Source organism: Notamacropus eugenii, chromosome X (assembly GCF_028372415.1).
Source record: "Notamacropus eugenii isolate mMacEug1 chromosome X, mMacEug1.pri_v2, whole genome shotgun sequence".
In the NCBI taxonomy this organism is placed as follows: domain Eukaryota; kingdom Metazoa; phylum Chordata; class Mammalia; order Diprotodontia; family Macropodidae; genus Notamacropus; species Notamacropus eugenii.
The window spans coordinates 26,265,420-26,279,338 of NC_092879.1; positions in this window are offsets into that span (position 1 = coordinate 26,265,420).

Consider the following 13,919-nt stretch of genomic DNA (forward strand, 5'->3'; position numbering starts at 1 on the left):
CAGATATGAGAGTGTGGGATTTAGGAGACAGGACAAAGACAGATACAAGAAGCAATGAAAGTTGATGAATTCACCAGGGGAGAGAACACACACAGAGGATCCCAGGCAGCTGAATGCTGAACAGGAGAGATTCTCGTGATTTCTGTCATAGGCACTTCTAGAAGGGCACCTCCCTTCCCCAAGGAGTATGATATGACCTACTCTTCTTGACAGTGTCTCCAAGGTCATGGTGAAGCAGGTGTGGAGAGCTCATTCTCTTTCTAGGACTATAAGAGTTCTCCTGCAGGGTCAAAATGGCCAGTAGTGCATAGCAGAACAGGTCTAAAGCTGGAGGGGAACTCAGGGGCCATCAATTCCAACTCCATCATGTTGTTCAGTTGTTTTTCAGTCATGTCCAGCTCTTCATGACTCCTTTGGGGTTTTCTTGGCAAAGATACTGGAGTGGTTTGTCATTTTCTTCTCCAGCTCATTATACAAATAAGGAAACTGAGGCAAACTGGGTTAAGTGACTTGTCCATGGTCACACACCTAGTCAATGTCTGAGGCCAGATTTGAACTCAGGTCTTCTTGACTCAAGGTTTGTCACTCTATCCACTGTACCATCCAGCTGCCCCTCATTTTAGAGATAAGAAAACTGAGCCCCAGAGATCTGAAATGACTTGCACTAGGTGATACAGACACTTCTGAGTGTCTGAGGTGGAATTTCAATACTCTAACCACTACACCATGCTATCTAGGACACATATTAACAAAGATTGGGAAAAAGACTGGTGAAGGATGAAGGTATGAGGGTATAATAGGGCACTCCCAAAACTCAGAGAGCTGCCACCATATTCCTTCTTCCCCTGGCTCTGTAAATCTCCCTCTACTCATTACCTTCCCAGAACTAGTCCTTAAAACAAGCTTAAAATACTTTTTGAAGAGGATGCTGTACCAGTGACTTGCTACATTATGTAGACCCACTCACTTGACATTTCTGAGTCTCAGTTTCTTCCTCTGAATATTGATCTGTCTCCCAGGTCAATATAAGGTCAGTCCCAAATCATAAAAAGCAATGATGAACCTTCATTCCTTTTTTTTGAAGGGCTTTATAAATCTTTTTTAGATTTTTTAAAAATTTATTTAAGTTTTCTACATTCATTTCCACAAAATTTTGAGTTCCAAATTTTCTCCCCATCTCTCCCCTTCCCCACCCCAAAGTGCTGAGCATTCTAATTACCCCTACCACCAATCTGCCCTCTCATCTAACATCCCTCCCTTCCCTTATCCCCATCTTTGCTTTTGTTCTGTAAGGCAAGATAAATTTCTATACCCCATATCCTGTATTTCTTGTTTCCCAGTTGTATGGAAGAAGAATACTCAACATTTGTTCTTAAAACTTTGAGTTCCAACTTCTCTTCTTTCCTCCCTCTCCACCCATCCCCATTGGGAAGGCAAGCAATTCAATATACGTTATATATGAGTAGCTTTGCAAATGACTTCCATAATAGTCATGTTGTGTAAGACTAACTATATTTCTCTCTATCCTATCCTGCCCCCCATTTCTTCTATTCTCTCTTTTGACCTTGTCCCTCCCAAGAGTGTTGACTTCTAATTGCTCCCTCGTCCCATTGCCCTCCCTTCCATCCTCCCCCCAACCCAGCTTATCCCCTTCTCCCCCACTTTCTTGTATTGTAAGATAAGTTTTCATACCAAAATGAGTATGGAATTTATTCCTTCCTTGAGGCAAATGTGATGATAGTAAGCTTCACGTTTTCCCACTCACCTCCCCCATTTCCCCCTCCATTGAAAAGTCTTTTTCTTGCCTCTTTTATGAGAGATAATTTGCCCCATTCCATTTCTCCCTTTCTCCTCCACAATACATTCCTCTCTCACCCCTTAATGTCCTTTTTTTAGATATTATCCCTTCCTATTCAACTCACCCTGTGCTGTGCGTGTGCATTTGTGTGTGTGTGTGTGTGTGTGTGTGTGTGTGTGTAATCGCATCAACTACCCAGATATTGAAAAAAGTTTCAAGAGCTACAAACATTGTCTTTCCATGTAGGAATGTAAACAGTTCAAGTATAGTAAGTCCCTTATGATTTCTCTTTCTTGTTTACCTTTTCATGCTTCTCTTGATTCTTGTGTTTGAAAATCAATTTTCTTTTCAGCTCGGGTCTTTTCTTCAAGAATGTTTCAGAGTCCTCTATTTCATTGAAAGACCATATTTCCCCTGAAGTATTATAGTCAGTTTCTTAATTTTAGTCCTAATTCCTTTGACTTCTTGCATATCATATTCCACGCCCTTTGATCCCTAAATGTAGAAGCTGCTAGATCTTGTGTTATCCTGATTGTGTTTCCACAGTACTCAGATTGCTTCTTTCTAGCTGCTTGAATATTTTCTCCTTGACCTGGGAACTCTGGAATTTGGCTACAATATTCCTAGGAGTTGCTGTTTTCAGATCTCTTTCAGGATGTGATTGGTGGATTCTTTCAATATTTATTTTTCCCTCTGGTTCTAGGATATCAGGGTAGTTTTCCTTGATAATTTCATGAAAGGTGATGTCTAGGCTCGTTTTTTGATCATGGCTTTCAGATAGTCCCATAATTTTTAAATTGTCTCTCTTGGATCTATTTTCCAGGTCAGTTGTTTTTCCAATGAGATATTTCACATTATCTTTCATTTTTTCATTCTTTTGGTTTTGTATTGTAGTTTCTTGGTTTCTCATAAAGTCATTAACTTTCATTTGCTCTATTCTGATTTTTAAAGAACTATTTTGTTCAGTGAGCTTTTGAACCTCCTTTTCCATTTGGCTAGTTGTGCTTTTTAAAGTATTCTTCTCTTCATTGGCTTTTTGGACCTCTTTTGCCAATTGAGTTAGCCTATTTTTAAAGGTGTTATTTTCTTCAGCCTTCTTTGGGTCTCCTTTAGCAAGCTGTTGACTCACTTTTCAAGCTCTTCCATGGTCTGAGACCACTGCATATTTATTTTGGAGATACTGGATGAAGAAGACTTGACTTCCTCTGACAGTATGCATTGTTCTTCCTCATCCAAAAGGATGGGAGACAATGCCTGTTCACCAAGAAAGTGACCTTCTATAGTCTTATTTTTCCTCCTTTTTGGGGCATTTTCCCATCTAGTTACTTGACTTTTGAATCCTTTGTCAAGAGGAGGGCGTTCTCTGGGGACCTGAAAGTTCTCAGTTCCTCCAAGGTGGCACAATCAAGGGAAAGGAGTTTACTGCTCTCCTGGCCTGCACACTGGTCTGGGAGCAACCAAAACCTTTTCTGCCCAGAATCTCTGCAAGTAGTAGAATTCCCTCTCTGCACTCCTCCTCCTCACTCCAGGGCCTGGCTCAGCTGCTCAATTCTCCCAGGGGCTTTTTAGGCAGAGGGCTACAACAATGGACACTGCATCTTTAGTAGCTGCTGCTGGTGGGGCCAGGCTGCATTCCTTTTCTCAGATGAAAAAGCTTTCTCACTGACCTTTGAAGTTTTCTTTTGCAGTGTGGGTTGAGGGATCTGAGAACTGCTGCTGCTGCTGGGGATTCCGCCCCAGAGGCTTGTTCCAGTTCTGTTCCTGCTGGTGCTGAGTGACCAAGGCTTGGCTGGGCTCAGTGAGCTGCGCTCCGCTCCGTACCCTGTATGATAGACCTTTCCTATCAACTTTCCAGGCTACCTTGGACTGGAAATCTCTTTCACTGTGTCATTTTTGTGGCTTATGCTGCTCTAGACTTTGTTTAGAGTCATTTTTTACAGGCATTTTATCGGCTGTGGGGCAAGAGCTAGAATATGTGTGTCTTTCTACTCTGCCATCTTGGCTTTGCCTCCCATTTTTTTTTTCTTGTAGATTGACTGTGAAGGAAAGTCAACATTCTTTCATGTCTGAGTAAATGGAGGGGAGGCAGGGCATGATTTAAAAAATGGGGCAACTAGATGGTGCAGTGGATTGAGGCACTGGCCCTGGAGTCAGGAGGACCTGAGTTCAAATCCAACCTCAGACACTTACTAACTGTGGGACCCTGGGCAATCACTTAACCCCTATTGCCTCTAAAAAAATGTAAGTGGGAAATTCTTAACAAAATAAAATACAATAGGACATAGATCATGTTGATATGTGACTTTAAAAAAGTCTGTGTGGGTTAAAAAATCAACTTCACAACCTCCCAGGTAGGGGAAGTATGGCTATGTGATAGTTCATTTGAAAAATGTTTGGAGTTTGACATGGACCTCAAGCTCTATTTGAATCAACAGTGTGATATAGGAACTCAGAAAATAAATGTGCTCTTGAGACCTGGTGTTGAGGAATGAGGAATTAGGTCCTCCTTCTAGAGGACTTCCTGCTCTCCCCAGCCATCCTCAGACTTCTTTCTATGTTTATTTCTAAATTCCATGGTCTAAAAAGGATCCCAGTAAGTTGGAGAATGTCCAGGAGAAGGCAATCAGATGGAGAAGGCTATCAAATTCTTGCCATGTCAATCACTTTTGATTAGAGAGATGCAAATCAAAGCAACTCTGAGGTACCACATCACGCCTATAAGATCAGCAAACATGACAGAACAGGAAAATGATAAATGTTGGAGAGGATGTGGGAGAGTTGGAACACTAATTCATTGTTGGTGGAGCTGTGAGCTCATCCAACCATTCTGGAGAGCAATCTGGAACTATGCGGAAAGGGCTACAAAAATGTGCATACCCTTTGACCCAGCAATATCACTACTAGGACTGTATCCCCAAGAGACCACAAAAATGGGAAAAGGTCCCACATGTACAAAAATTTTTATAACAGCACTCTTTGTAGTTGCCAAAAACTGGAAATCAAGGGGATACACATCAGTTTGGGAATGGCCGAATAAGTTGTGGTATATGAATGTAATGGAGTACTATTGCGCCATAAGAAATGATGAACAAGAAGACTTCAGAGAGGCCTGGAAGGACTTATATGATCTGATGCTGAGCGAAAGGAGCAGAACCTGGAGAATTCTGAGCACAGCAGCGACCACAGTGTGCGAGAGTTTTTTCTGGTAGACTTGGAACTTCGTAATAACGCAAGAACTTAAAAAAAAAAGATAATTCCCATTGGTTTTCTAAGACAAAATGCCTTCCACACTCAGAGAAAGAACTATGGAATTCATTTGCCCAATGTAGCAGATCTCATTTGTATATGTGTGTGTGTGCACGCACGTGTGTGTGTATGTTTTATGTTTTGATTTGTTATATGATTTCTTCCATTTATTTTAGTTCGTCTATACAGCATTACTATAGTGAAAACATATTCAATAGGAAAGTATATGTAGATCATATATAGAATTATAAGGCATCTTGGGGAGGGAGGGGGGTGGTTGGGGGTAGGTGAGGGGGGTAAAAATATAAGCTTTCTGGTACTGATTGTAGAACATTAAAAAATAAATAAATAAATGGATGAATGAATGAATGAATGAATATTCTTGCCATGTGAGATTGTGCTGAAGGAGGTAGGGATGGCACTTGCCACCTATCCTTTTGTCTTTGGAAACAGAGCTTTAAGGAGGGAGGGGGCCAAGATTTTCAATGAGGCAAATTCAGTTCAATGTCAGGAAAGACTTCTTGACATTGAGCATGGCCCCCAAATGGACTGCCCATGTCTGAGGAAGATGGTGGGCACCCCCTCAGTGGAGAAGGTTGGACAGAGGACTCTTTATCAGCTCAGAGTTGTACTAGAAAACCACCAAAGTCTCTTCCAATGTGGTAACTTCATTCAAAGTAGAATGAACTGTTCACAATTGGAGGAGTTCTAGTAGGAGATGGGATTGACCCTTTGTTGACAATAATATCAGCATTATCATCCTCATCCTCATTATTATTATTTTATCAGTGGAGGTCTCAAAGAAAAGTAGACAAATGCTCAGTTTAAAGACAGGAAGTCTCGGGTTCAAATTTCACCTTGGACATATTAACTCTGTGGCTCTGGGCAAGTAGCTTAATCCCTAGGGGCCTCGAACAATGCCCTGGGATTTATCTCCAGGTCATAGATAGACCAGGCCACCCATTCAACAAAACAGGGAATTCCCCACTGTGGCTTTAGCCAGTTGGTGGAATCATGACTCCCACAGGCCTCAATCATGAGCCTGTGTGTTTAGTGCTTTCAGGTCTAGTGTGGTAGGCTTTGGGTGTGCTGTGAGTTAATCCAACTCAGTACGTTGGGGGTCCTCAGAGAAACCCAAGCATGTAGGGAAGGTGGAGTTGAGAGCCCCCCCAAGGCTGGCTGCCATGTTGGAAGTTAGAAGGAATGGCCCATGCCATCCCTGAAGGAGGTTGGGCGCTGGAGAAAGAACCCAGACTTCTGTTACTGAGATCTTGGGGGAGGGGAAGGAAGGTTGAGGAAAGGGCAAGTGGGGTTGAGGGAGGGGGTGCTGATGAAAAGCCCAACTGTCACTCTTGAGCAACTGAGGTAGCTGGGAGTCTAGGCTGTGGTGAACAGGACTTCCCTCCCATCATGACTCTGCAGGCCAGGCTGAGGGCTTGGGGTTTGTGAGAAGGCTATTTAGAAACCCCATCACAGGAGGGAGGTGGTGTAAGATAAGCCACCCATTCCAGCCCCTCTGTCTCCTCCCTCCCCCACTTTCTCAGACCCAAGTCGGGCAAAGCTAGATCTCTGGGCCCCAGGGGTGGCAGCCATGATCTCTGTGGTCATGAAATCCCAGAATTCCCAAGCTTAGGAACCCCCTCATTTCAGAGTTGGATCATGTATGGTTTCACACAGCTTAGAGGATTGGGGCTGGGGCTCCCACCACGATCTCTTCCTCTGAGACAGCTGGAGCTTCTTTGGTTTGTGCTCCTCTCTCCTCACAACCATTATTTCATGCTTTCTCTGGGCCACCAGGGAGGTAGTGAAGGAAGTAATATCTGGGTCCTGCCCTTACATCTTGTACTGGTCTTCAGGGCATACAAACATAACTAAAATAAACTAGAATATGACAAGTACATAGGCCCAACAGGTCGATTGCATGTGAAGTCTGTTATATATTGGGCTGGGACAGTCAGGAAGGGCTTTCTGGAGGAGGTGGCCTTGGAGGTGTGATTTCCAAAGGCAGAGAAGGGCCAGGAAGGGCATTTGGGGTCATCAAATGAGCAGTAACATGTGTGGGAGAAGGCAAACCATCCCAAGAGGAAATGGAGAGCTTGGAAGAGGAGGCTGAGTGCTAGACTCTAGAAGACTTTGAATGTCAGACTAATGGAAACTCTTTGGGAATAGGGATTGTTTTCTTTTTTGTATTTGTAAAGAAGGGAATAAGAATTTACATAGTGCCTACTATAGCATGGTTGAATGGTGCAGAAGACAGAGCACTGAATCCAGAGTCAGGAAGTTTTGTTTTTGTTAAGTCGTTTTTCAGTTGAGTCCCACTCTCTGTGACCTCATTTGGGGTTTTCTTGACAAATACTGGAGTGGTTTGCCATTTTCTTCTCCAGCTCATTTTACAGATGAGGAGACTGAGGCAAACAGGTTTAAGTGACTTGCCTAGGGTCACACAGCTAGGAAGTGTCTGAGGTTAGATTTGAAAGATGAGTATTCCTGAGTCCAGAACTGCCACTCTATCCACTGCAGCACCACCTAGGTGCCCTCCTGCCACATAGTAGGGACCATATAAATGTTAGCAATTATTATGTGCAAGGCACTGTGTTGAACTCTTTACAATTAGTATCTTCTTTGATCCTCACTAAAATCCTGGGAAGTTGACATTATCCTTACCCCCATTTTACAGATGGGGAAACTGAGACAGAGAGAGGCGAAGTGACTTTCCCAGGATCCCATAGCTAGTTATGTGTCTGAGGCCACATTGGAACTCAAGTCTTTGTGACTCCAGGTCCAATGCTCATGCTTTTAGGCAGCTATCTTCCCACTGCCTAGCATAGTATTTGGCTAGTAGATATTTAAAAAATGGTTGTTGATTGATTGAGAGTTAGGCCACGGAGAGCTACTATCATGATCATTTTTTTGCCAAGTTCATTACCTTCTTTTTCCATTCTTGCCCAACTAGGGATTCTTCACCTTTGTCGTTCCTGGTACAACCCCTTACACAGTTGGGGGAAGCCCTTTCTCAGAATCAGGTTTTCTGGTAATTGAAGGGAATATGGAATTTCTCTTAGATGTTAGTGAAAATAAAGATGTAAGGTTTTTTTTCCCATCCAATGTCAGAGAACCCTTGACATCTATCCACAGACCCCAGTGGAGCCCTAGTTAAGAATTCCTATGCTAGCCTCCATGAGGACAGGGGATGTATTATCTCAACCTGAACTCAGCACACAATTCTGTATGCAAGAGGAGTTGATAAAATGATTGCTGCTTGTTTGCCACATCTATTGTGCTAAGCTCTCTGCTAGGCGCTGTACTTGGTGCTGGGAAAATATAAACAGAAATCAAAATGGCTCCTACCATCGAGGAGCTCGATGGGAGAGCTAGCATGCACATACAGAGGTAAGATAGTTATAAGGTGAGTTTGGTTTTCTTTTGGAGGAAGGAGACGCTAGCAGCTGGGAAGGGGTGGTCAGGAGAAGTCTCCTAGGAGGTGGCCTTTGAGCTAAGCTTTGAAGGAAGCCAGAGATTCTAAGAGGCAGAGGGGAGGAGGGCATAGGGAGCTGCTTGTACAAAGGCATGGAGGTGGGAAATGGAGAACCATGGATGAGAAACATGAGAAGAGGCCATTTTGGCCAGACATGAGGTTGGGGCCAAAGCATTCCACATCAAACAGAGGGGGATTAGTGGGTGAATGAATGTGCAGGACTATTGGAGCAGACAGAGAGTAAACAGAGAGAGCAGTTCTGAGTCAATTGTATTAGTTTAGGTAGTTGGTAACAGGGGACCTGATTTTTATTGGTGTCAGTGGAAAAGAGGAGAGAAAGCTATTATGACAGTAGAATTGCCAGAATTTGGTAATTGATTAGATACAAGAGATGGGGGAAAGGAAGAGTCTCAGCTGAAAAGCAGCTTCATTCAGTTGTAACCTGGTGTAATGGCTAGATCTGGGTTTGAATCCTTCTTCAGACACTTTCTAGCTTTGTGAGTCTGATGAAATCACTACTTTTCTTGAGCCTCAGTTTTATCATCTGTATAAATGAAGAGGTTGACCTCTAAGGATCCTTCTAGCTGGAGATCCAGGCTCCCATGAGTGACCAGGGACAAATCCCCTCATCTCCCTGGTCTCCCATTCTTCTCCTCTAAAATGACATGATTGGATCAGTTGAATTCTCAGTTTTTTTTCTAGCTCTAGCTCTAGGATCTTATGACCTGAAGAGTGCTAGATTACCAGCAGAGGACCTGGGTTTTAATCCTGGCTCTTCCGTTTACTATCTTATAGGTAAAGAAAGGCTTGGACTCAGTGATCACCTCTGAATAGGATGATTCTCTCTTCTGTCACCTCCATCTTGTCAGGACTGGCCATCAGAGTCCTAACAGACTGAAGGGAGGAGTGTGTGGTAAGTGCAAAGGATTCTCTCTTCAGAACTGAAAGATTCTCTGTTGGTAGAGGTCAAGTTTCAGAGTTGGAAGAAATCCACAGTGGACATCTAGCCAAAGCTACAACTGAACAAGACTCTCCTCTATGATACACCCAGTCATTAGTCATCCAGGCTCTTCTTGAAGACCTTTAGGAAAGAGGAAGTTGCTACCTCTCAAGGAAGATCATTCTACTTTGGGCAGGGCTGCCCTAACAAAGGGGAAACCATGGCGGGAGGAGAGGAGGATGTAAGACATCTGGTGTCCTCTTTGATAACTAAACCAGCTCTTCTTTTTGATGTCAACAAAGCTTTTCTTAGCTTTTGATAATTTAAGGAAGCAGAAAAAAACGGAAGCATGTTGTTTGAAAGGATAAATCCTGTTCAACATAGGGCCTCCAGGCCTGGCTTTGAGTTAAGATAGAAAACAGTCATCTCTTTTTTACCTAGAAGATGTCCTCCTGTAGAGGACCTGTTGGTCTCAAGTCATAGAAGCATAAATCATTAAAGCCCCAGTGGATCTTTCCATTTTCATTGGACATCACTCCTTCTCCCTCACTTGATGATCCAGTTGAACTGGCCTTCTCTCTGTTTCTCACATGTGAAATTCCATTTCTCAACTCCATGCCTTTGCGCTGGCTCTGCCCCATGCCTAGAATGTCTCTCCCTCCTCACCTCTACCTTACTGAGTCTTTCTCTAAGATATAGCTCAGGTATCATCTTCTGCATGAAGATTTTTCTGACTTCTCCAACTGCTAGTGTTCTTACCCTCCCTAACTACCTTATATTTAACTCCTTTGTATTTATTCTTGTTCTATTGATTTTGCATACACTCCCCATTAGAATGGAAAGTAGGAATTGTTTCATTCTCTACCTATGACTCCATTTCCCAACACAGTACCTGGCATGAATTTGGTGATTCATTGAAGCTACCTGATAAAACCCCCTCCTTGTAGAAGTGAGAAAACCGGGACCACAGAGGTTCAGGGATTGCCAAAGTTCACACAGGAGATCCGAGGAGCTGAGGCCAGGTCTTGGCACTGTTCCTTGTGGTTCTTGGCTTTCTATCTGTCTTCATTTTCCTTCCACCCTGGCCCAATTCATTCCCTTACCTCATTAATTATAGAAAAACAGAGAAGTCTCTGAGCACTCATGGTGGAAAGAGAAGTGAGCAGGTCTACAGATTTGCTGGGAAGGGAGCTTCCAACCCAGGGGATTCTGGGTAGAGGGCAGCAGTGTGGCATCATGAACAAAGGAGGACCCAGGTGACCTGGATTGTAATAGTACTTCTAACACTTATTAGCTGTGTGACCTTGAGTGAGTCACTAAACATCTTTGAGCCTCAGTTTTCTTATTTGTAAATTAAGGATAATGCTTACACTATCTACCAGTCATAGAAAAGTATTGGATTTATAATGAGAGGATCTGCTACCTGGGTAACCTTGGGCAAGTCTCTTTATTCTCTGAGCCTCAGTTTCTTCACATGAACTTGATATCATATCATGGAAAGGACCCTGGATTTGCTGCCAGGAAACATGGATTAGAATCTTCATTCTGCTATTCACTGCCTGTGTGACCTTGGATGATTCATTTCTCCACCCTGGGTCTCAGTTTCTCTCTCTGTAAAGTGAGGGAGTTAGATCAGCTGGTTTCTGAGGTTCGCTCCATCTCTACATCTAGGATCCTATGTGTTTCTTTATACAAGTCAATTCACTTCCCTGTGCCTCAGTTTCTCCCTCTGTAAAATGGAGGAGTTTAACTAACTGACTTCTGAGGATCCCTTTTGGCTCTGTCTCCTCTAATCCCATGGTCCCTAGCTTGAGAAAACACAGTAGCAACTCCATTGGGCATGTGCTTTTATCGGAGGTCAACGGCTGCCAACTCTGCTTCCCTCCTTCTTCCCCCTTCTGCCTCCCAGAATGTTCTTCAAGGCCAAGGTTCTTCTTGTGAAACTGTACTTGAGGGTGATAAGAACCAAGCCTGTTAGTTACTAAGATCCTGAAGTAGATGCCCACATCACTAGTGAAGTGAGTTTGCAAAATTTCCTCCCTCTCCTGACCTTGACGCCCCTTTCCCCACTGGTTTCAATTCAACCCAAACCAACAAATGCATGTCAAAAACCTACTGTGCATGAGGACTCAATGCTGGGAATGCAAAGTCACAGCTTGAGCCTCTAAGGCCTTTGTGATTGGGGGTGGGGGGGTGGGGGGGGTAGACACAGATTAGTACAAGTTAGAACGTAATTAGTTGGTGGGAGTGTGCAAAGAAGGAAGATTATTGTGAGTCGGGGTGGAGGGAGAATCTCATCTACCCCTGGGACATTCAGATGGCCTTGGAGTCTGGAAGAGAAGGAATCCAAAGGCCCTAGTGGGGAGAGATGACTGGTGAGTGATAATGATGATAATAGATGCTTTCATATAGCGTTATGGAACATGCATTAAGCAAATCTACCTCAGCAAACCCTGAGAGGTAGCTATTACAAGTTTTGTTATTCTCCTTTCACAGGTAAAGAGACTGAGGTCCAGAAGTGAATTGCTCACAATCCCACAGTAAGCAAGTTACAGGTTTTGTTATTGTGGAGGCATTACAGCCATGTCCAACTCTCTATGACCCCATTTGGGGTTTTCCTGGCAAAGATACTGGAATGGTTTGCCCTTTCCTTCTCCAGCTCATTTCACAGATGAGGAAACTGAAGGGTGAAGTGACTTGCCCAGAGTCACACAGCTAAGAAGTGCCTGAGGTCACATTTGAACCCAGGTCCTTCTAATTCCGACTTCAGTGCTCTATCCACTGCAGCGCCACCTAGCAGCCCAAGTTACAGGGGGAGGATTTAAAATCAAGTTTCTCCTGACTCCAAAAGCACTGCTCTATCCTTGATTAGACGTCATCATTGCTGTAAAGTTCATAAAGGTTAACAAAGGTGGCCCCTCAAGTTTATGCCTGGAAAGTGTTTTTTTGGATAGTTTTAATTTTTTTATATTCAAATAATAATTTAGTCCAATCTACATATATTGAGTCTGAGGTTATATTCATAACAAAGCATACTGGGCAAGTAGGTGGCACAGTGGACTGAGCTCTGGGTCTGGAGTCAGGAAGACCTGAGTTCAAATCTGGTTTCAGACACTTAGTAGCCATGTGACCCTGGGCAAGTCACTTCACCCTGTTTGCCTCAGTTTCCTCATCTGCTAAATGAGCTGAAGAAGGAAATGGCAAATCGCTCCAGTATCTCTGCCAAGAAAATCCCAGATGGGGTGATAGAGAATCTGAACTGACTCAATCACAACAATGTTGGGTAAATTTAACTTTGTTTTCTATAAGCAAAGCTTTACTCTAGAGTGAGTTTATTTCAGAAGTTACACCTATGGGGTGTGTGACAATGAAAACTAGTGGTTGTCTAGGTCTCTGCTATCATTCTGAAATATGAATGAGAAGTAGTAGCAAACTAAAGTCATCATCTTCCTCTCTTAGACTTGTAACCTAAGGGAGCCCAAAGGGGTCATGCCATCATACCACCTTGAGTCCATCCTGTAGGGCCTGTCCTCAAAGAATCAACTTCTCTTCTGTGAACTTGATGTTCCTCCTTGGATTAAAATCTAGGAAGGTCTTGCCACCAAAACTTGCTTAGGTCACGTTTAGAGGATCCCCAAATCCTGCACTGTTTGACAACATACAATATTGTTATTGGGTACCGATGGCCTTTATTTCATTGGCCAGAACGTGCATAAACATTAAGGACTCTCAGGGGCCTATTTCCAACTGGTCCTTCAGCTCCCCAACACACCCTGCCCCCATCCTTTGAAGGGAACTGACTTTGGGATTACTGTGAGGACAATCCTTTGTCGTTCTCATGAGTTCCTCTTTCTCATGGAGTCTTACATAGTCTCCCCAAGACTCATAACACCCTGGGGAGTAGACATCTCAAGGGCAAACTTTCCAGATCTTACTGAAAGAGCAGATCCCCTTCTCTTCAAACTCGAGCTATGTAACTAACTCATTTGCTTTGCTCTTCAAGTAGGGCATTCCCAGGAGCTGAAAGGATTGCCAAGGAGCAGAATATAGCAGGAAACCGGAACTCTTGAGACAATGGTGTCACACTCAAACGAAAACGGTTCCCTGCAGACCACATATTGACTTGGGAAACTACCAATCAATATGATCTAGGTTGCATTTTTGTTTTTCAATTACATTTTAATCTTGTTCCTGCAAATAGGGAGTTTCGCAGGCATTTGTGGCCTGTAGGCTGCATGTTTTACACTTCTGGGATGGATGGCCTCTACCAACTCTCTTCTAACCATTTTCACATCCTTTGGAGCTGCTTCCCTTTATAACAACTTTTTTTTTAATTAGAGGCAATCAGGGTTAAGTGAATTACCCAAGGTCACATAACTAGTAAATATCTGATGGTGGATTTGAATTCGGGTCTCTCTGACTCCAGACCCAATACCCTATCCACTGTACCACCCAGCTGC